Below are 24,079 nucleotides of genomic sequence, written 5' to 3' on the forward strand. Positions count from 1 at the left end.
ACCTGTGTGTGTCTGTGTGATGCAGCAGGTCACTGACTGTCTCCTCCTGGATTGTGGGGGGGTCGTTCTCCCAGTCTCTGTCTTCTGGCTGAGGAGGCTGGATTCCCTTAGTACAACTAGTCTTGGTATTAAAGACTGAGGCAAAGAAAGCATTAAGGACCTCAGCCTTTTCCTCATCACTTGTCATGTTTTCTCCTGCCTCTGGCAGGGGTTGGAGGCTCTCCCTGGTCTTTATTTTGCTGTTTACATAATTATAGAAACATTTCTTTTTTTGCTTGATTGCTGAAACCAGATTAATTTCTAGCTAGGCTTTAGACTGCCTGATTTCCACCATGCATAGCCTCCCAGCATCTTTTCCACAATAGTGGAAAGCTAAGCAATTATTTGTAATGCTACTTATTTTCTTGAAGGATCTACTTTAACTGCTGATATTGTCTCTGTCCCACAGCAGCTTCTTCCTTGTGCTGAGGGACATATAAACATAACTTCTTGTCTGACCTGAAAGACTCCAGGCAACCTGAAGCTTAAAGAGATCTGGTGTGTGTTGAACATTCCTCACACTAGTTCTATGGCCATTTGTACCCTATACTTCCATAGTGCACAACGGTCATTCACTCATTCTTGCAACACAGGTCATGAACATGGCTAGACTAGGTTCAAGAGAAGGATTACAAGTTAATTTTGACAGATGTATTTATCAGTGTATAAATCTCAACACTTGAAAGGTGATTTTAAATATGTAGAGCTAAGCCTATTAATTAACATTTTTCTCCTTAAGGAAATAACTCATTTAACAAAGATCAACAAATTTAGAGAAAAGTAATTATCTTCCTGTTCCAGATAGCACTGGATATTTTGGACTAAGAAAGTTTAACAGTTGAACATAAAATGTACCAAGCAGGTGGTTTTTAATAAGATTGCTGATGTCATGTGTTGCTTGGAAGCCATACAAGGCATGCAGGGAACATTGTGAAATGAAATTAATGAGAGGGTCACACACTCTGTAGCTTCTGTAAACTGAGCCTGAAGCATGCCATAGAGCTTTATTGCCTTCCTCCTGAGTCTCTCTTCCACACTCCCCATCTGTCCAAATCAATGTTGTTATAAAGCCTCCTTTCCCCTTCCCAGAGGTGGTGTGTCTTCCACATCTTTATCTCTTCTACTGTCCCAGCTAATATACCAAACATCTCCCCATTCATTTGCACTGTCCCATTCCCAGCAGTGAGTCCTCCCCCATGCAGCACAGCACCTCCTCATCTCTGACATAGCAGGACTCTCCAGGTATACCTTGCTCCTGATATCGGAGACCAACCCTGCCTCTAATCTCCAACCCATCTCTTAATACCTCCTTACCAGCCTTGAACTTCCCTTCGTTTTCCTTCTTTCTTGGCAGCTGAATCTCCAATTTTTTCTGGTCCAAAAGGGCCAGAGAAATTTGCTTTTGTGCAACCCACTTGTCCCCAGTAACATCAGTCTCTTTCCTTGGCTGTACATACTCCTATTCACTCTTTCTGTCCCTGCTGGTAGTTGAGCCGTTGTCTCTCATTACTAGGGTATTCTAACTCTACAGGCTACTCTTCCATACTTTCTGGCATCTCCCCTTTTCACCTCCACCTCCCACGACTAACACTTTCATAGGAGGCAGTCCATCAGAATAATAATATATTAAACATGGAATTTCTATTCTGCTGTACAGGAGCCATTAACCACACCTTTGACACGAAAAGACCAAAACTGTGGCTGTACTTGAGAGAAAGCAGAAGCTTCACATGTCACCCATTTTCTCTTATTGCTTTTCTGTGAAATAACAAGGTTTTGGCTATCAAAACCCATAACTTTCCCTAAAGTTTTGAAAGCAAACGGATGTAATGTTCAGAAGTTACTGTTTTACAGACATACAGAGAAATGCCATTGGGTTGAGTCTGTGGCCTCTTGAGCTAAGACAAAAACCAGAATAGAGGTCCTCCTGAAAGAATTCTACTCCAGGTGTAAAGTAAAATAGGCCCCTACTCAGTTCCAAAACAGAGACAGTGAGTTTTCTGAAAGTGCATTTACATAAGACTTGAAGAAAAAGAAGAAAAGTGTGGCCTCTATCCCATGATCAAAGCTGACAATTAAGCCCCACTGAATTTTGCATAGAACTGGTTTCCTGTATCCAATTGCAGGTCTTCATATTTATCAGGCTTTATATTTACAGTTCTGTGTGAGTCAGACTCAATCATCTGCAAAGCCTGGGGGTGAGAGTTATATTTAGGGTTCTTTACCATCCCATTTCATAGGTGGAGACCAACTGCGAACATGAAATTAGACACATAACTCAGAAGTTCTGGGGTTTCAGTCTTAGATCGCAACTATTTGCTTATTTTAATTAACAGCAAAAAGTTTATCACCATTATTTCTTTTTCTTTATAAAAGAAATGAAATTATGGCATGACTTAGGACTTCATTTTTGAACTGGCAAACAAACAAACAAAAAAAACCTGGAGCTGTACATTTCAAAGACACTTAATTCCACACAGTTTTTCCCAGTCTGTTCTTTATAAAGCAAAGACTGTCTGTCAAAAGTGACATAGAGTTGCTCTTTGAAAAGCAAAGTTCACTCTTGGGATGCCTCGTCCTGTGTTACTGAGCTCATCAAGATGTATACATATAATTTACATTGGCTGTATTGACTATGTTCCATAACAAAGAAGAGACTGCCGCACAACTGAATATGAAGTATAGTTCCAATTTTAAAGCTGTACTCCAAGAAGCATTTTAAAGCAGAATTTTATTTGTACATTTTCATTCATAATTATTTCTCTTATTCAGGTTCAAGAGAAGACATACAAACATCTATCCTGTACTCTAGGCACATTTGACATTCCTACGAACCGACAGTAGCGAATGTCTCCCTCCAATAGATATGATATCTTAAGTGACAAAAAGTCCATGAGACGAGAAGTTTTTCAAAGTACACAGATGCTCATAGGCCCTCTCAATACAAAGTAATTCCAATTTCTGTCTAAAACTGGCACGCAGAGGGTTAGTCAATTATCAAATCATATAGGAGCTTTGAGAGCAGGACCAGTATCTCAGAATATGCTGAAAATCTGAGTTAGCAAATTTAATGACATAATGATCAGGAAACAGTTCATCTAATAACTACCTATCTACTTCCAAATATATTTAAGTCAGTCTCAAACAGAAAGGCCAACAGTCACATTCTCAGATGAGAGAGGCATGAGGGGGTGGGGATCTGGCAGTCAAAAGTGAAGGCTACATACCAACTGCGGACAAATTCAAATAAAAGAAAGCTGTTCTGGCCACTCCTTGACCATTGTTACCCAAGGATAGCTGCAGACCTGGTTGTATTCACAAGCTACAAACACATGCAAGGAAACACTCCTGATCAGAGAGACAAAATTCAATTTTTTTCTAATTTTCAGTCTATCAAGAGTAGGCATATGTTTCCTGAGAGACTGAGATGCAACCATCTGAGAAAAAAAGCAAATTAATTCAACCACAGATGAAAGATATCTCAACCACTTACTCTTCTTACTGGCCTTGGAGTCATCTCGAAGTGTAAATACAAATGAAGACAAAATGAACCCTCTGTAAAGGTCCTGATTAAGGCATACATAAGTAATAAGACTTAAAAAACCTTACAAAACTCTTGAAAACTGTTCTCTAGAATCCCCTTTAGAAGGCACAAAGAATAAAAGCTCTTCACATTGACTATGCGTTCTTCCCAGTCCTGAGAGAGAAATTAATGTCCTCTTAACATCAGAGGCTAGACAAATGATAGCTCTAATACCATCAGGGTTTTAAAATCATATATTAAAAGATCTGTATGGCACCTGGACTACTATCCAGATTACCTGGGCCAAGAACTGCAAGTAACTCAACTGAAACTTACTCACAAGCTTGAAGAGTAAGGAAATACTGGTGTAAAATGGCACCTGACTTGACTGTCAACATCCTGCAACCATTTCAAGAGCAACAGCTGTACCTGTTCCCTGAAGAAATGCTGAATTTCTTAAAAGGAGGAGGAAGAAATGTCTGCGTTCGGTGTATCAAGTCTCTCCTTTTCACTGTTATCAGAGGGTGAACACCAGTGCAACTAGAGCTTGGATCAAGCCCAAAGCCACCTTTGTCTATTTGTACTAAGTACTACTTACTTGTCAAAATTAATTATTATTAATATAATCAGTATGCATTCTGCTATCTTCCTAAAAAGAGTAAGACATTACAAAGAGGGAAGGAAGGCGTGAAAGAGAAAGAAAACCACTTGTCCCCAGAAAACAATCAATCACAGAAGCAGTTTTTTCACTTTTCCCTCTTGTAATTCATTTATGTCCCTTCCATGTGACCTGTGTTTCATCTTTCTCAATTAAAAGCACAAAAAAGTAGCTGCTTCTTAGACATGTGAAAGTCAATGCAATGGGGTGAGAGATGGCAATGACTAAAACTATTTTATAACTCCGATTATCATTTATTGTGTTCTGAAGTTATTTGCCTTACAATACATCTCTTTGAAGATGTTTAGCTTTCAGGCAGCACAGCTTACTTAACTGTCTGTGTGTTTTATCTTTTGTATGCATGTTTTATCTTTTATATATTTATATTTTGATAAACACTACATACATATTATAAATTGCTCTGATGGTGCATCTTGCAACTGGTGTTCAGCCACATGTTCTGCTGAAACTTGTAAGACAGTCACTGGCAGATGAGTTATTGTCTACAGCAGATACGTACTTGGGCTCACAAATATAACTAAAATGTTCTTTATGGCACAGACATATTCATTTCTGTTTACTTTGTGTCTGAAAGTCTCGTTTAATATTGACCCTTGTTTGGGTCCTACTAGTTATATCTATGGAGCAAGTATGCTTTGCAGTTGGTTTTGTTTTTTTTTTTTTTTTTTTCTCAGAGGTAGCTGTTCTCACCAAAATTTAGCTTAGCCAGCCAAGACTTGTAGTTTATATTAAAAAACAATATAAATCCACACTTATCATACAAAAAACCACCCCAACAGTAGAACCCATAACCACCTTCCCATTACATTGAAATCTGCCACCGTTTGTCAGCCTGATCTTGGGTTTGTCAATGCATGATGTTCATGTCAGTTAAAATTCATAAAAGACTCTGTCTGCTACAGGAATGTTACCAACTATCTATGCTACCTAAGATATGTTACTGGACCTCTCATTTACCAGAAACAGAATTACCTTTTGAGGTAAATACCATCTTAAGAGCCAGATAGAAATGTTTTGCTGAGTAGCCCCTGTCACAAAAGAAGTATCCCCTGTTCTCGTTCAACTAGGATAGGTTAAGTTTCCCCAGCAGAGAAAGGGGAAAGGCTCTCCAGCCGGGTTATTCATACCATGCTGACGTCAGGTCGGAGCACGGGAACTTTTTCCTGGGTGGCTTTGGTGGCAGGGAGCTCACGGCGGGTTTGTTCCGTGACCATTTGCAGTATTTCTCTGTATATCTTTTGTCTCGGTTACTGTTATTGCTGTTTATTGTTGTTATCATTGCTACTGTTGTTGTTCAGACTGTTTATCACACTGTTGTATTAAATTTCTTCTTATTTTACCCCAGGGTTTATGCCTCACTGCCAGCACGACCAGCTGAGGGTGGGGGAAGGCCAACGGCAACATGGTCTCTGGTCCCGGCAGGGCCTAAACCACCACACCCCCAAACTGAAATTTTCTTCAGTGAAAGTAATTTTTTAAAAATAAATTTTTAGGAAAACCAAAAGGTTTCCTGAAACCTTTCTTTAACCAAAAAGCCAGTAATGTTGTTTTTTTCAGTTGTTTTCTTCACTGACATTTCCTTTCTGAAGATGAAGCCCAGACAACTATGATAAATACCCATTGTTATTTTATTTATTCTCCCACTGTTCATATGGGATTGCCCAATCTTTAGGATGACTAAATTAGTTTCCTCCATACTTTGCTTCTGTCTTACTATAGGAAAACAAACAAACAAAAAAAAGTAATTTAATTTTACTATGGTATCTTCATTATTAGAACAGATAGGGAGACATGCATCTATAAGCAAAGGATGTCCAAGGATATTTTGAGTTATTTCAGGAACATCTATTTTCCCCAAATGGCATTTGACTATCTTAAAAATGCTGGGTACATATCTAATTTAGTTACATGGTAAGTTATGTAAGTATGTGAGGTTCTTGAAAACTAGATTCTATTGAGGGAAACATTTTTATGAAGGAACTGCTAATTTGATGTTTTAAATTTTTATAAATAAACATTCAAAAAGTCTATAGTTTTAAATAAATGCTGTATAAAAATTGTTTCTGTCCTTAAACAGAAACAATTCCTGCTGTCAGTAATATCATTTATATTTCTCAAAATTTTGCCATGTTTGTGCAAGTAATAAAGTATGGCAGAAGACAACATCACAAGAGTTCAGTTTATTAAGACTTTAGCAGGGTCTCTACTGCTCTTACAAACTGAGCTCTGTATTTCCAGTAATAACAGTCTTGGGGTGTGCTCTCAAAAAATACCCAAACACAAACCAAAGCAAACAAATTCCTACAAACCAGCAAAAAGAGCAGAGCAAAATCCTTTCTCAAACTGAGCTGAAGCATAAGAAAGTCACTTTTAATATTCCTCTTTTCTTCTGGAAGCACCAGTTAGTGCCCTTTGCATTAGGAACTTTGGGAAACTTTTATATTTTCCAAGGCTGGGTGGAAAAAGTCATATTTTGTAGGTCATATATTATGTGATTTCTTATCTAATAACGTCCTGCTCAACAATTAGCTAGTTCTTTTGACATCAGGATGCTGGTGTCCTGAATCTGTACCAACAAATTCAGATGAAATCAGCAGCCATTCTTAATGTTTTTGCTATGTAAATATCTGTTTGGATTAGATTACTTAATCTGCACAGGATCATAAAAGTATAGTGTATATCAGAATTATTGCATATGCTATTTCATGGCACTGTTGCCACCTCACTTTCAGTTTATTTGAGTTGATTAGCAACAATAATAATATTCTGTCCTGTAGAGGATAACTCCAATAGGCAATACATATTCAACAGACCTGGCTGGCAGCTGTACCAGATTCATTGTAGTACTCTACTTCTGTCTTCTCCATCAAGCAGATACTTCAAGCAGCCTTTTGTAAAAAGCCACATCACTTAAAGAGCTTGTTGTTTTTCAAAAAACCTGCCCTTTAATGTGCATAATATAATTCTGCAGTGGCATCTTGGGGTGCATCTTATCACTGTTTCTTTTATGTCTGAACTTTAAACTGAGTCCTTTCCATTATTCTGCCCTAGTACCTTGTCTCTACTCACTTCCCATTATGTCCACAAGATTAATTCAAATTGAATAATCAAGCTTTATTGCAGAACATGAACAAAAGAATAGAGAAACTCAGCCCTCTTCTTCACTGTCCTTGGGGTCTGGTAATAGTACCTTTCAAATCAGTTTAGAATGAAAACCTCCAGCTACAGACAACTAATTTGAATCCAGAGCTTACCCAAAAATCTCATTCTAAGAGTCATACTATTAGTCTTTTTCTAGTCCTTTGAGGCCAGATTCCAATTCAAAGTTCTGTTTAAGACTAAAAGCTGGGAAACAGGACTCTATATTTGTCCTCAGCAATGTGTCCTGTTTCATTTCCAAGAAGGCTTGGATATATGGATGCATCTTTAAAAGAATTATTGTGTTATAGGCATCATTAAACAAACTACTCTCAGTGGTGCCTCTTTGTGTACCAGGCTTTTGGTAAGTTCACAGCTGCTCAAATGCTATGATTCTGATAGTAGAAGGATTATTCTGCTGGAGTAGTTTGCAGAAAAAAAAAAAAAAAAAAAAAAAAAAAAAAAAGAAAAAACAGCCAACAAAAGCCACAAAATAACACTGCTACAAAAGCAGTCAAACTGCCAGGGAGTTCTTTCACTCTCCTCTAGCTTTGGCACATGTGTATCTACATGTGCCAGCTATTTTTGACCAAGTTTTGGAAATACAACCAAAGCAAACATTCCAACTGCCTAGATATGGTATCTGCACAGTATTGGCATCGGTGTCACTGAAAGCATCACCATGCAATGCAGTCCCAAGCATTGACACTTTGGGAGGAAGGATAAGTGTAGTCCCATTAAATTAAGTTTCCATGTTATATTCTCCTAGATGGGAAAAAAAAAAAAATCATAAAAAATTGCTTCTTTTTGAAGCACTCTGGAAGGCAGAACTTCCATCCAATATCTTTGTTCTTTCAGTCTTAGAAAACTAAACTACATTCTCAAGTCCCCAAACAAAAAGAACTTTCAGCACAAGAGAAAGCGGTGTATTTCTAAATGGTCCACCTTGCATAACATCTCTAAGCATTCAGATCACCACACGTCAGTTCACTGTAGTTAATATTGTCCAATACATTGTATACTTTGTCCAGTATCTTTGCTGCTGCTAAAACTGCAATGGTGTTATCATATTTGCTTGATTGTTTTTTTCATAATGAATTATTTTAAGATTCTGGGTATCAGTCAGTGTAGTCCAATAAGTACTACCATAATCTTCACTGGATTTCAAGTATGTCTTGTATACAATTACATATCTCTGAATACATAGACGGAACCATTTGTAATATGTCCTGATTTAGTAGCTCAGTTCTGAACTTGAATTTCTTTGCTGGAATTTTGGACCCCACTGATCATTCATATTCCAGATTATTCCTAGATTTATGGAGTTTGGGTTTGATTGTTTGCTTTAATAACAAATAACATAGAAAACAGTTTCATCTGAAGCTCTCACAGAAGTACAGCAGTTCCCAAGAGCATTCTGAGGAGCAGTTCGCTCTACCCATGAGCTGTGCAGGCCTTCAATTGAGCCATGGCCAATGGTGTGAGCAGAGACATTTGACTTACCTGAGGTAGTAATTATTCACTTTAACAGACTCTAGGTCTTAACTCTACCTGTTTTTTTCAGACATATTTTATCAGTCTGTTACAATTTAATTTTAATAGATGTCAGGTAACTTTATAGAGTCAGTAGTCCAAAGCATGTAACAAAACAACCAAGTGGCTAAGGTTTAAACTTTAACAGACAGGAACTGAACTGCAGTGCCCTGTGTTTAGTCACTTTGGTAACAAGTCTTGTGGGAAATAAACCATAGGCAGATTTTCTGTTACTCCACGAAATTTGAAATAAAAAAAAAAAATAAAACAAGAGTGAACTTAAAAAATACTATTCATAAAAAGAGGAAACTTAAATAATTTTCACATTTTTACCCTCCAAACAGGATGTATTTTTCTGTGAAACATTATTATCTGAAAATAATAATAATTTAGCAAGCTAGCAATTCAACACACTGTAATCAAGTATCTCTCAGTGAAAATCTTACTGAAAATATTCCATCAGATTGTTTCTCACCATCTCTGATATCTTCAGATATTTTTTCTGGCTTCCTTCCCTCTCTAGGTGATCACTTCTTTTTCCTGAGCATGAAGTGTTGTTCCTTTTCATTATTTTCCCAGTAAGCTAGACAGATAAATATCCATATTCTGCACTGTACACTATACTGTGCTGCAGTGCCACAAAGCTGAGCTGGAAGCCTATTCCATTTGCAGAGAAATTATTCACCTGCTGAACAAGTGAGAACGTATATCTGTTCCACACCAAGCTTCTGTTGTTATTTACCAACATCTTGAGATTGTACCAAAATGCTTTGAACTCATATTTACTTGGCCCAATCACCATGAAAAATACACAGTCAGATGTATGATCCTAAACAAAAAAAATCTGAAACCTAAGTATCTTGAGTGATAGCATAGCTGAAATTTGTCTGAGACTTTCAAGGCCTGGCACATACCTAACTGTAAAGCTGTAATTGCCGCCACCATTAGAGAAAACCTTTGTTACAGATGAAATATTTTACTGGCAGTAATTGTTACATAGATATTCTCTAAGCTGTAATGCACACAGGAAACTTTTTTTTTTAAGAATTTTGTGATGTAAGGATATAAACACCTTGGGTTTAAAACTCAGATATGTAAAATACATTCTTTTAAGATCAAACCCCCGAAAAGACAGAGGTTATATAAAAATTGAAAGACCTTTGTAATGAATAAACTAAAGACACACTGTGCTGTATAGGTGTCAGATCATAGGAAAGATGAACAAAACCTGGAATACAGAGTTAAATTACCATATGCTATCAGTTTGAACAAAAGACTGTTTAGCATATCCTCCTTGACACAAACGAGAAAAGGAAATGTAACTAAAATGTAGCAAATGCTACTGTGAAACAAACATATCTATGTGTGAAACACTGTTCTTCCCTGGAAAGCTACTATGCGGGGATTCATTATTAAAGGAATTATAAAACCAAGAGGTTACCCAAAAGATAACCATACTCAGTACACCACTAGAGTGATATCCCCAAGTTGATATCCCAAAATAAATGTACAAAACTATAGTGTATTTCTAATCACGAAGCAAATTTCTCAGTAGTAACTTTTCTGAAGTATTCTGAAAAGTTACTATAAGTCCCCATACTGGGAAAAAAATACTCTTGCAAGTTACACTCTTGGAGTTTGGCAATCATGTCTAAGTGAACTGAAATCAGAGTCCATTAGAATAACTTCCCAATTAGTCATTTGAATTTGAAATATATATAATCTACTATTGAGTGCTGACTAGTGATAATCAAATAAAACTAGTATATGAAGTACCTTCAACACACAAAAGTTTGACTGGCCACCCTATTTCACTCCCTAGCATTCTTCCTGATCAATGAGCTTGAGAAAAACATTGAAACTCTCTGATACTTAACTGAACAAGATTATAACGGGTGCAATAAACAAGAAACATTTACTAAGATAATGTTTCTTTAATCAGGGTGGAGATGAAAGTACTGCTGACTCTATCCAAAACTTTTGCTTACACAAGAGGCTTGGTTCCTTCCTGTTCCGTCTCACACAGCCATTCACAGCACTGTAACAAAAGACATGTGCTATATAATTCTGGTAAGTTTTCAGTACTAGCAGTAGTTCTGTGGCATTGCCTCTGTCCTGCTGTAAAGAGCAGGTCTGCATTATGTCAAGTGTTACAGATATATGGAATAAGGTGCTGCTGGCTGAATATTTACATTTTAAAAGAGCATTGTATCTTGGTAGCTCATATTTGGCTAAACTTCGAAAGCCACATTCCTTATACCTGAAGTAAGGGCCCTGTGATTCAGGCCTCAGTTTCTCCCTCACCAATGGGGATGAGCAAAGGAGACCAGAAGAACATAAAGAGGGATGGAAGGGCCATAAAGCCCTGTTGATCTTTTTCTGTTCTTTACTGACACAGAAAGTCTGTAGTTTTCAAAATGTTGAAAGTTGAGTTTCCACAGTCTGCAAAGTGGCTACATACAGAAAAGAAGGGATATATGATGAGACAGAAACAGTATTTTACAGCAGGCTCTCCTTTGAGTTGAAGGGATGATCAAAACTTGACCTCCATGATTCCCATTCCAAATTTGCTCTTAACTGAGTTCTATGTAATGTGCACGAAAGAAACTAACAAGGGTCAGGTTGATTAAATGCATGACCGTACATCAGCATATATGGACTTCATAGGTTTTTGTAGATGTCCCCACTGTCATACACAGGACTACCCATGGAGAGGAAAGACAGGATGATTTTCAGCTAAAAACCCCCAAGAAAATAGCTGGTAACACATTTTTACAGTTATATCCATGTGTACATATTTTCATTTAGTGAACAGGTTTGTTGGTTTTGGCTGCACACTTTGACCGTTAAGAAGGTAGTTATTACACTAATTTTTGGCAATTATTTAGTAACAGGTTGTTACTTTAAAATTTTAATTTCAAGCAGCTAAAACACTGGGCCAGTAAGAGAAACAAATTTATTGCAACTTGAAGAACATTATGGGAGTAGAGCATATTGTTTATAGCTGCTACAGCAGTTGTTAGCACATGGAACTTTGTTTACAACTCCTGCAATTTCTGACAAATTCGCAGGAATCTGATTCTAAATAAAAGCTGAAAATCAATAATTACAAAATTTAAATAAGTCTAAGATAATTAGAAATAATTTGGAACAGGTGCCTACGTACACTATATGTTCTGATATATGGAGCAAATGGAATAACAGCTTATCAGGCTAAATGCTGTATGAATATATGGGAAGACAAGACATGATATATGTTTCATCAAGTGCATAAATTACAATGATACATCCCATCTTTAAAAAGAACTATAAATCCCCCCCTCTGTTTTGAAAACATCCTATATTTTTTATTGTTTGAATGCACACATTGAAATGTATAGTTATAAACAACTTCCTCTGGAAGGCATCAAACAGTTTTTACACAGGCAGAATTTGGATTGTGGCTCTGGAATAGGTGCACTGCAAGAAAATGTTAACAGTGTAAATACTTCGATGACATTATGGCCGAGGCTCTGAAATCCCTTTAAATCAAATCAGAATGCCGCTATGATATAGCATAGCAATTCTTTTACATACAGACACATAAAAGTAGGTTAAAGGAATTGTTGAGATTCCAGAAAAAAAGCCAAAAGACTCTGAAGATATTGAGACTTCACCACCTGAAATTAGAGGGACGGTCTAGCTAAAAACCCCTGAGTTTTCTTGGGGAATGTAGCTGTCAAAAATGAAAGGCTGAACAAGGAAAATAAGGATCCATTACTGAAGGGAGTAGGTAATTCAGTGACAGCAGACAGATAAGAGGTACTCATTGCCTTCTCTGTCCCAGTCTCTACCAACAAGGTCTTCCCAGTCTCTACATCAAGGTTCAAGGAGGAAAGGAAACACCAGCAGTGGGTGCAGGCTAAAGTCAATGGTTGATTACAAGAACTCAACCCATATCAGTCTTTGTCTGAGGGTGTTGAGGAGGCTGGCTAGTGTCATAGGCCCATGTCTATTGTCTTTGAAAGGTTGTGGAGATCAGGGGAGGTCCTGCTAGCTAGAGAAAAGCAAACTTTGTACCATCTTCAAAAAAAGAATTGTCCTTTGTGGACTCCTCTTTTGGGTCATTCAGAAACATGATTAAGGGAACTGTATGCTCATCAGCTTCACTTCAGTCACTGAAAAAATCTTTAAGTACTCTCGGAAACCACTTTTGTACAGATAAAAGGGAGGAAAATTACGGGGAACAATCAGCATGGATTTACCGAGGGTAAGAAATACTTGACCAGCTTGATTAACCTTTGATGATAAAATGAGTAGATTTGTGGATAAGGGAATTGAGCTTAGGTCAAGAGAACTTTCCTACCCACTTTCATTCATGGTAGCTAATTCACCAGTGTCAAAAACGTGGCCCAGACCAGCTGGTCATGGGCCAGCATGGGCCAGTGGCTCCCTGGGAGCTGGGAGCTATGGGGGCTCATCTTAGGCCAGACAAGCAGAGCCTGGCATCTAGGGCCTCTCTCGCCACCCTGGCCAGGAGTGAGGGGCACTGGGGACAAACCCAGCCCCCAGCATAGGGCACATCCCTGAGGATAGGCTGATGATGGGCCAGGATATGGGCCCATGGGTGGACCCTGCTTGAGGAACGCATAGCCAGGCAGGGTTGTGGGGAGCAGGAGACAGACCTTGCTGTGACATAGGTGGGGCAGGGACTGATAGCCCCAGGGGGCTGAAATGGGGTCCTGGGCCATGGGCAGAGTAGAGGGAACCCTGAGACAATTGCTCTTCCAAAATCAAGCTCAACTCAATAGGATTAAGTCTTGTTCCTCATCACATCCCTCAGATAACACTGCAGTCTGTCAGAGCATTTTCCTCCTCCTCAAAGGGAACACAGCCCAAACAAGAACTCAGTCACAGTGGGAATACTGCATGGATGCCCCACCTTCAGCCAGGAATGACTCACTGACTCTTTCCCCCTGAACCTCCTCAAATAACAGGCAACGTGTGTACAAAAGTCCCAGCTCTCAGAAACAGAAAGAGCAATAAAAGAAACCAGAGGTGAAAAAGCACAGATTAAACAGGATATAGAAATCTGTGGTACTGATTGTACCTGCCTGGGAGGGTGGTGAAACCATGGTGCTGGTGCAGGTTTGAATCAGCTGCTATTGGGGTGCTATGCAGTGCCTACTGGGCTTCAAACCTGCACCACAAGTAAGAAAAGCTGAACCACTTCACATTTTTACATTTTTTTCAAAACACCATAAAATCACCTCTCTGATTTTTACAAAATGTAAATTGCTGCTCACACCTAACCTTAGCTGGTGAGAATGCTGCAGGGGGACTGAGACCTCTTACTTATCAGCCAGCTACGTTGCCTAAGGAGATGAGAAAGGAGTGGGGGCTTAAAGGAGTTTGGAGCATTAAAAAGAAGTGGCTTATTCACTCACTGGCCAGGAACTGGTATGTGGGAGCTACTCAGCAAGCACTCAGACTGTCAGCAGGATGTATATTACATGCAGAACTGACATTACATAATGTTAAGGATGCAAAGTCAAACACTTAAGAGTTAGGAAACACACTGGAGTAGTACGATTGCCTTGGAGAAAGTTTGCCCTGGTGTGATCTTAGAAATGCACATATAGAGGAAGTATTGGTAGAAAAAAAAAAAAAATTAAACCAACCCCACACTATTTTTCAATAGCTTATCATCTTTGGTATCTGAGGTATGTGAGGGGAAAAGTACTGTTTTCTAGGTGGAAGCATAAATTAACATTGATAAGGAATATGAATGGGCACATGTGTGGGAGATTGCACTTAAAAACTTCTATTGCTTCAACAAATTAGAGTGGTTTTAAGTGGTTCTCTGCTATCCAAGTGGACAGTATTTTCCAGATAATTTTAAATTAAAAAAGAAACATTATACATTTCAATTATATCCATATTGTGTTTACCTATAACATAGATGTGGAATGCACACAGCAGTCTGATGTCCATATTTTACCCTTTCTAAACTCTCTATTGTCTTATTTCTTGCTAATAGAGTTGTAGAAGAATTTGTGTTGAAAACTACTTGCTTAAACTAAACAATAAAAATTCCCTTTTTAGAATATATATTAAAGCAACAGATTTTATGAAGACACAATTTTCATTTGATTTGAGAGCCGTTTGAAAAGATTTTTGTTTTTCTCTCCCAATGATTTTATAGGCAAAGTTGTATTTCATAGTCAGCATTCAGAAAACTCTCCAGTTGAAAGAGAGAGGGGTAGAGAAAGTTCTGTCTGAACAGCTAAACTGTGGAAATCCTTATCAATCACAATCTGCAGTGGGGTACATCTGTACAAATATATATGCCTGTATTTGAGACACTCACCTAGACTTCTCAGTGGCAAGTGTTTCTAAGGTGTGATTAATTTCATCCTAAATAAGTATCTAAAATTGATCAAATGAGGCAGTCCTAGTCCCAGTGTCTTCCTCTCCTCTGTTTACTATAAAAAAAAATTAGGATACTAACTCGAAAGTGAGTATTTCCCATAATTACTAGTCCTAAACGACTCTGGCTATGGGATTTTTATGCTGTTAGTTCTAACCAGAACTTTTTAGGTTTAAAAATAAAAATTAACTGGATTCACCTCCAAAGTTTGGAAACACTTCTGTCAGAGATTTACTCATCTTATTTGATGAAACCGAACGCTCTGTCTCTGCATCACTATCTTCTGGAACTGGGTCAGCTTCTTTCCTCAGGGCCATAGCAATTCCTTCCCATGTCTCCCAACTTGCTAATGAAGATCTTATTTGCAGGAGCTTTGCACCTTTGTCCACAATATAGGAAAACAGTAAAGAATAAAAAATCTAGAAACAGATTAATGCTCACTTGGGCAGGTAGATAATTTTTTCATAAACAGACCTGAGCCATTTAGGATTTAGGTTCTAAGTTTTGTCAGAGTTCAGGCTGGAGATCTTAGTCTATGATATTTTCAAGATCCTCACCCAGAAACAATGATCTAGTTGCTGTACCTCAGTCCTGAGGTTGCAGGAGTCGTTGAATACTTTCACTTTGTCCTGTGGCGGTAGGAATCTCTTGACATTCAAGTTTGCTCACACTGTAGGCTGAATGCTTGCTCGCATTCCCCTTCCTATTGCATTGGAAAGGGATAGGGTACCCAAAATTTCTGGCCATCTTTCTTGGTCCTTCTAACATTCCCTGGGCACTGTTGGAGAGATTTCTCCAGGTCTCCAGGTCTTGTTGAGCTATCAGGTACAATCACCCTCCACTAGATGGCAGACAGAAAATCAGTGCTACCTCTTTACTTGTTCAGGTGAACATTCCTTTCAGTGTCTTTTAAAAACTGCATCAATCTTAGAAGGATCCACTTGATCTTTGGTCCCATATCTGAGGACAGAGTTTTCATGTGTCTTACAAGGCTAAGGACAGAAAAGAGCATGGGCGCATCCAACACAGAGAAGACACAGACTTGTCATCCCACTCTTTTTCAGTGAGTAGCAGTGTCTATCTCCACTTACCCACCCTTAAAATTATCAAGAGCATGTGATGTTCAACCCAGAACTTGAAGAGCACAACAGATTTATTGTCATCTCTGAGCCATCTCAAAAGTATAGGAGAAACAGTCCGAAGTCCCAAGACACAGCTCAGATTTTTTTAAGAGATTGAGCTCCATTAGCATTGCTAAATTTTGGCCTGCTTTGCATAATTAATGAACTCTCTCTAGAGTGAAATCCAAAGTCCAGTATTAAAATAAACCTACAGTGTACTTACAGAAATACCATTTGGAAGCTATCAAAGCACTTCACACTGAGAGTATTTTCAGCATCTTAAAAAATGAAAATAAGGAAAACTAAGTAATTCTCAAAGTAGTATTGCAAGTAAGGGTTACAAGGGACCTAACACTGACTTAAGTATCTTAGTCTACTGTTGAATACATACTTAGATTCACATTCCAGTCCAGAAAAAATAACATCAGCCCCAGCTCATCAGTGTTCAACTTGATTCTGCTGTCATGCTGTAAGTTGCTGGGTGGAAACCAAACATTCATAAAATCAGTCTGCCACATGTGGATGTAAACACTCTAACTCTGGAGATCAGACACTACTGTGTGATGAAGATCTCCCTTTCCAGCCCTGTGGGAATAGGATGACACTTGCTATTTCTAAGGGGGCACCAGCACACTAGAGGACCACACCCAAAGTCCAGAATCTCTCTTTATTTGTGTTTATTAGGCAGTAGTGTAACATAAGCACATAGTAGTTAGCCCTGCTTCCCTGGGTCCCATATATCTCATGGAAGAGAAAAAAGAAAAATTTTACTCAGTTCCTAATACATTGTGTGCAAGTGCCCTACATTTCTAACTAGCTTGTTTCACCACATACTTTATTTCTGAAGTTGTGGTCAAAAAGTCTCCAAAAAGTAGCACAAAAAGAATCAATTTGTATTGGGATGGTCTTCTTCAGTTGGTTGTTTTGTTTTTTTTTTAATGTATTTTTTATGTTTTTAAAAACACAGCTGAGTTACCCAACAGAGCCTGCTCCCATTGCAACACATTACATTGAGACTCCATGATCTGTTTGTCATGATCACACTAATGGGATCTCACTCTTAGTGTCAGAATGGGGAAGACTTCAAAGGACAAAAATTCACAGAAGGCAGATCATTGCAGACAGGAAGGCAAAGACAGAAGAGTCGTATGAGGAGGGTGTTAGATAGGAAAACATAATGCAAGGCTGTGTCAAATTAAAAAGACATACCTTATTTTGAGTTTTTACTCAGAAGCATCTTACTACAATTGTGGGAAGAGAATGTTTCCTTGGGAACAGCAATGCTCTCTTCTTCTACTGCAATAGCAAAGTTGTTTTGGGTTAGGCATCAGTCAAAATATTCTATTAAGAGATAGAAAGATCTGCTCAGAAAAAAACTGAAAATATTGAAGATATCCAGGTGAGAAATGGAGATAACATAATCAGGGATAGGAAACCCAAAATGATGCGTCTAGATCCATGGTAAGAAACCTGAATAAGTACTAGGATTTTCAGAGGTGATGACCATCTGCGTCTCCTTGCTGTTCATGGACTTAACAGGGTTTCCAATTCCCTCTCCTGTGGGCTGCTCATTCCTGTTGGTGTAAGACACTCAGGTATTTGTTGCACTGACTGCACCTGCTGGAGGCAAGCCAGTCCCATGCTGAAGTAGGGCAGCAATGCTAATGCAATTGTGGGTACTAGCTAATGAGTATTCTGGCATACACGCTAACACAACAGCTTAACTAAATGACTCCCTAGTCAGCTTGTGCCTGGATAGCACAAATCATGAGGAAAAAAAAAATGTGTGACTGTTTGCACACATCCAGGTAAATATACCTCCAAGTACATTGTGGTTATGGAGATTGCATGCTTAGCACCTTTTCCAATATGGGGGTCCTGTGGTACATGTACCTTGAATCCCCAAACAAGTGGATCCAATCCTTCTCTTCAGCCTTCTAGTCACTTAAGTATATTTCCTTGGAGACAACCATGCCTTGTACCAGGGCTGTGAATCTTTGGTTTCTAGTTAGATTTTTAGGGGACAATATGACAGATAAAGAAAGAGCACAAGCCATCCTAAGGAATTTCTTAGCCACATGCTCAAAAATGACAAGAGACCTGCAGATCAAGGAGAGATTCCAAAGTCCTGAACTTGTTCTTTGCCAGCCATGGCATTTGCTATGATCACCGAGTTTGAGCAGCAAACCTTCTTCTCACAGAGTTGTTTTTCCCCTGATGCATTTAACAAGACTGGAACTCTCCAGAGCACCTCTCAAAATGTAACAAGTGACACAAAAACTTATAGTCATCAAATGCAAGAAACTCCCAGGTTGGATCACTGTACAAAAGCTGCAGTATGTGTGGGCTACTGCAGTCCCCCAGGAATTCAGGGAAGACACCTTTCTGTCCCTCTTCAGAAAGACATGAGCTGTGCCTTGGAGCTACCAGGGAAGCTGTCCACCACAGCCAACGTTTAATCAGATTTTGGGAGCTCTTATGGATATGTAATGGGACCTTTTATTTCCCTTCTCTTTCAAAGGAACCATGAAATTAGCAGGCACTTGCTGTGTCTTTATCAGAATATCATCAGAAGGAACTGGAAAGGGTCAACACCCTTGAAAGTACTGCCATGACTGTACATTTTGCTTAGCAGGAGATATGCAAGAGTCTGAACTTAAACAAGTATTCTAAAATTCAACATTGCTCAACACCAGCAACAGGTCTATAGATGAATATTTTTACTAACCACAAAACTTCATTCCTGGTAGCAAAAGTACGTAATACCCTCTATAAAGCGTGACACTTTTACATTATGTAAAATTCCAGTATTTACAGGGTTCCTATGCAGCACAGGGCTGTATAAGCAAATCCTTGTTTTACTAAGGATATCATTACACTGTGTACACAGCACAGTAGGTCTGAAGCTAGTTCAAAACTACTGTGTATGGGTTTCTTTTTTCCTTCCTGACTTAAAAAATTATATAAATTGTACTTTTGTTGATCAAAAAAAATGCCTTCAAAATTATCTATCCTTCTTAGAAGGATAATTAATTACCTATTTTTTTTTTTATTGAGAAAAAAATACTTGTCTATTGTTCCTTTGCTTGTTTTGGAATTTGTTCTCTTGAAGTGTTCTAAGGCATAATATTTGTTCAGGTTAGTTGTGGAGTAAGGGAGTCCAAGCTGCTAACCAAAATAAAAAGCAAAGGGGTTGTCTAGTTTGCAGCCTGAAATGGGCAGAGGAAATATTTTCTTTTTGATTTGTTCAGAGGGCTTTATGTGAAGGAGTGTGAGAGGCAGAACATTTGGCGGTGGTTTTCTGTTTGTTTGCTTTTCTAAGACAGTTCATTTCTTAGAGACATTTTTCAAGTTACAGCATTATTTTTTTTCAATATCTTATTATTTGGAGTTTCAAGAACAAATCCCAGATAAAAAGCAGCTTGAAAACTATCCTTGTGGAGCACCTTCATATTGTAAACTTCCTTCATAGCAAAGATATCTTAACACCTCTTTCATTGTGTCAGTCCATGACAAAAAAGTGTGAGGGTTTCATTCAGCAAAATAGCTAGCTTTCTAAAACACATTGGATTTGGGACTTTGTCTTTTATTTGATGGTGAACAAGGCCAATTTTGCTGATTTCATCTAGATATTTAGTGTATACTGAGTGCCAATGCCTGCATGCTTTTGGTTTTACAGTAAGATGTGTGTTGCAATCTGATGGCCATAATTCCTTGAAGCACTGGATGATGGAAGTGAGGTTTAGGGACACGTTCCTTCTCATGCAAACACGTGTCTTGGACATACTGGCCTCCAGTTCCATGTGACACTTTTTCCTGTGTCCTAATGTCAATACCTACAGTATGCTAGACACCACTAACACAGAATTAAAATAAATAAATGAGTTATTCATTATTCCAATGAACTCAGAAGGAAAAAGAGGGGCAACAAACAGGTGAAAAGAGGACTTCTGACAGGAGATGGCTTTCAGGAGTGACTTGGCACTCTTCTAAAATATTTTATTAAAAATATATTCTTGCAATTACTGTGGGACACAAGGCAGCACTGTATGAAGCAATTTTCTTTTAATTTTCTTTAATTTTAAGCAAGTTGTAGAAGGGGAGGCAATATATCCTTACACAACTCACTTCCCTTAAATCTCCATACCATCACTGTTACAAAAAACTAGATGCATTGTATTAAGTGAAACACTGGTGCATTAAAATACTAAAGTTATTATGAATTTTTGGAAAAGGCCACTGAACTTTCACATGACAGCCAGACAGCTCTTCCTCAAAAACTGAATGAAAAATATTGTGGCATTCCAGATTCTTGGAATAAAAAAGAAAGTACCAGCTCAGAATTACCAGGAAATAATGAGTCAAGAAAGAGATTTTGAGAGAAACTCCTGGCTTCTGAAAAATCATCTGGGGGGAAAAAAAAAAAAAAAAAGGAGAGATTATAAAACTTGGATCATCTTTTCTGAAGGACTAATGGACCATAAGGTAGCTACCATAAAAGTCTGTAAAAACTCGGTTAGGAACAGATTGTACTGAAGTAAAGGAAATCTTTGGTCTTTAGTATTTCAACTGCACCTAATCTCAAAAAATCCAATGGACTAGATGGATTTGGTACTGGTATAAATAAAGTCTGGTAAATAACACTCAAATAAACATCCTGAGGATTTTTTTCTTATTAAACTGTGGTTCATGAAACAACTTAACTCTGTTAGACTGCAAATCAAATCCACCACATCATCACTGCAGAGGAGTGGAGCATCCCTTTTGCAACAAGTCGGAAGAGATTCAGCATGAGAGCAAAATTCTGGAGTAGTGTAGAAAGAGGTGGTGTTCAACCTATGTATATGTGTGTGCACATCTATAGCAATCTAACTGCTGAAAAAGATGTTTTTTCATTTAATTTTTAAATCTGAAAATTTTATCTTATTTTCCTTTCCAGTCAGATTAGGACAGCAAAAATTTCCACTCAGTACAGCAAATGTAAACCTTTGGCTTCTAATGAAGCAGGCTGATTAAAGTTCACAGCTTTTGTTTAAGCAGGTCTTTGGAAGTATTCATATTCAGAAAACCATTGCCTCTGTAAAAAATATTTTGGCAAACAGACACAGTGACCTTATCAGATGGCTCTGCTTCAGACAAGGCAGCTCATCTATCCATGACATGCATAAATTTCCCACTGCTTTAATTCATACTGCAGGTTCAAAGTAGACTGAGCAAGAAGTCTCTGCACCTACACGGATGAGCACAAAAGGCAGTAAGCCATCAGTCATGCCTCCAGAGAAGAGCAGGAAAACCTTACTTTGCTCTGGGTTGCCTCTGCCTCCAGTCTCCGGGAACAGAGGCTGCCAGCTCTGTGCCTGTTGGTTCCCTTCCCTCATCTCTGCATCTTCTCCACCTCCTGCACCAGGCATTCATTACCCTTTGAATTTTCAGTGCTGTTGGGTGGGTTCAGTGCTCATTGTCATCTCTCCCCTTTCCTCACCGTTAGATAATACAGTGGAAATATTACCACCCAACAGTTCTGCACATCATAACTCATTCTTGGCTCCGGGTTGTCAAGGCAGTAGGCAGTACATGGATCCTTTCAATTAATATCCTCCAACCACAGTTTTCTTTGTTTTCTTTTTGTGTTTGTTCCCCCCCCCCCTCCCCCCGTCAAATTAAGTACATCTACCCAGATAATACCATGAATTACCATCTGACATCTCAGTTATGCTACACATGATCTGTAATGTCTCCTGTAACATCAAGTATGTGGAGAGAAAAAGAATAGCACAAACCTAGTTTCCTAGACACGCCAAGGTATAGTTAAGTGGCAGCAGTGCTTTGAAAATGATAGTACAGCCTGAACAGTTATTTCCACATCACTGTGTGTGGAAAGCCCTCCTTTAGATTATTTCACCTCTGCTAAAATGGTCTTTCACCATATTCTTGAACTGCATCAGATCGCTGTCGAGTTTATCAATGATTTTTTTTTTTTATTTTGATCCTTTCTCATGACAATGCTAAAATGCTAAAATGAGATGTTTTACATTAAATTCCCTCATTTCACCACAAACCAGGTATGGCAGACACAACCATGGTAAAAGATACACTAATATCATGATGTTTTCACCTACCCTAAATGTGCTTGAGAGGATATTAGAATAGACAGCATACATTTAAAGTTTTGTGGATATTTTGTACCTCTGAGTATGAAAAAAAACCCAACTGATGACCCCATCCCATCTTGCACAGGCAGCCTAGTGAAGCTGGATGACATACTTATGTTTTAGCTGGAGTTATGAATTCCTTAAATCTCACAGTTTTGCTATTTTGTTCTGTTTCCCCTTCTCCTCTCGGATGGTAATTCACCATAGCTTGAAGGCAGATGAATGTAGAGTACTCTTCTTCCTGGATTAACATCTCTAAGTGTACAGACCTCAGCCCCAACCATCTTCCTCAGTTAACTCAGACATTAAAAGAATTTCTACACTATGTGTTTCTAGAATTTTACATAGGAAGATATGACTCACTTTTGAACATTACCTATATGCCTTCTGTACTTCCTTCTGTCTCTCCTTTGAGCACTGAGCAGTATCTGATATCAAACATTTACCATTTCCTGCAGCTGGCACCCCCAAAACATAAGAGCCGGTATAAAGCAGAGATCACTACCCATTACCACATATAGTTCTTCTTCTACATGAAGAAGATGCTTAGCCTACTAGAAAGACTAACAACGTTGTTCACCGGAGCAGCTGTTAAAGGCTCTTTTCTATATGACATGTTAAACAAAGCTCTCTACAAATATATTTTCATTAATCTAGTATGCCTAATGACATCCTCCCTCTTCACACAGCCTCCTTCAACTTCATATAAGCCCCTTTTAATTTTCATCTTTTACGTTTTACAATATAGTTGATGACCATAGCATTAGGTGTCCCAGCAAAAGTCCATTACAGTGTGTAGAGTTTTTCCATTGACTAGACTTTGGACTGTATGCTTCATTTCTCTGTACAATTAAGAAGTTAATTAAATAACCCTAAACACAAATAAAAGCTGTATCCAGGCACCATATGAATTGACATTAGTTAGTATGTCCCACACATTACTTGTAAAATATGTTTTTTATTTGTGTACTACAGGGCAATTAGTTAGCATGTCTTGAGAATGCCAGATGATAGTTTAGTAATCTAAGACTGAGAGCATGAGAAAGGAAATTGGTGGCTAACCAAATAACCATCATCATGTTTTTTAATACACTGTGATAAAGTTGTATTTAGGTCTCACAACAGAAATCATCTTGTTGAGCTTTGCAACACATGTAAACCTAGAAATTAAAGCAAGGGAGAATAAGAATATGGCCTGAGATAATTATTTCAATTTACTCTTAAAGGTGAGAGTTTGAGCTAATGCCACACCATAGTGTGTTCTACAGAAAAAAATCAACATGGAGAAGAAAATAATTTAACGTTATAGGACATCTGTCTTCCTGACTCTAGAGTTTCTGATGCTCATCACGCTGGTATGTGACTTCAGCTGGAATAAAAAGTATTCCCTGTTTTGAAGATCATAAAACCCTTTATGGACTACACACGAGTAATTTCAGGTTCTTATTAAAACCAGCTTTTTTTTTTTTTTTTTTTTTTAAAAAA

Source organism: Athene cunicularia (genome assembly GCF_003259725.1).
Source record: "Athene cunicularia isolate RWA chromosome 1 unlocalized genomic scaffold, athCun1 chr1_part2, whole genome shotgun sequence".
Taxonomy (NCBI): Eukaryota; Metazoa; Chordata; class Aves; order Strigiformes; family Strigidae; genus Athene; species Athene cunicularia.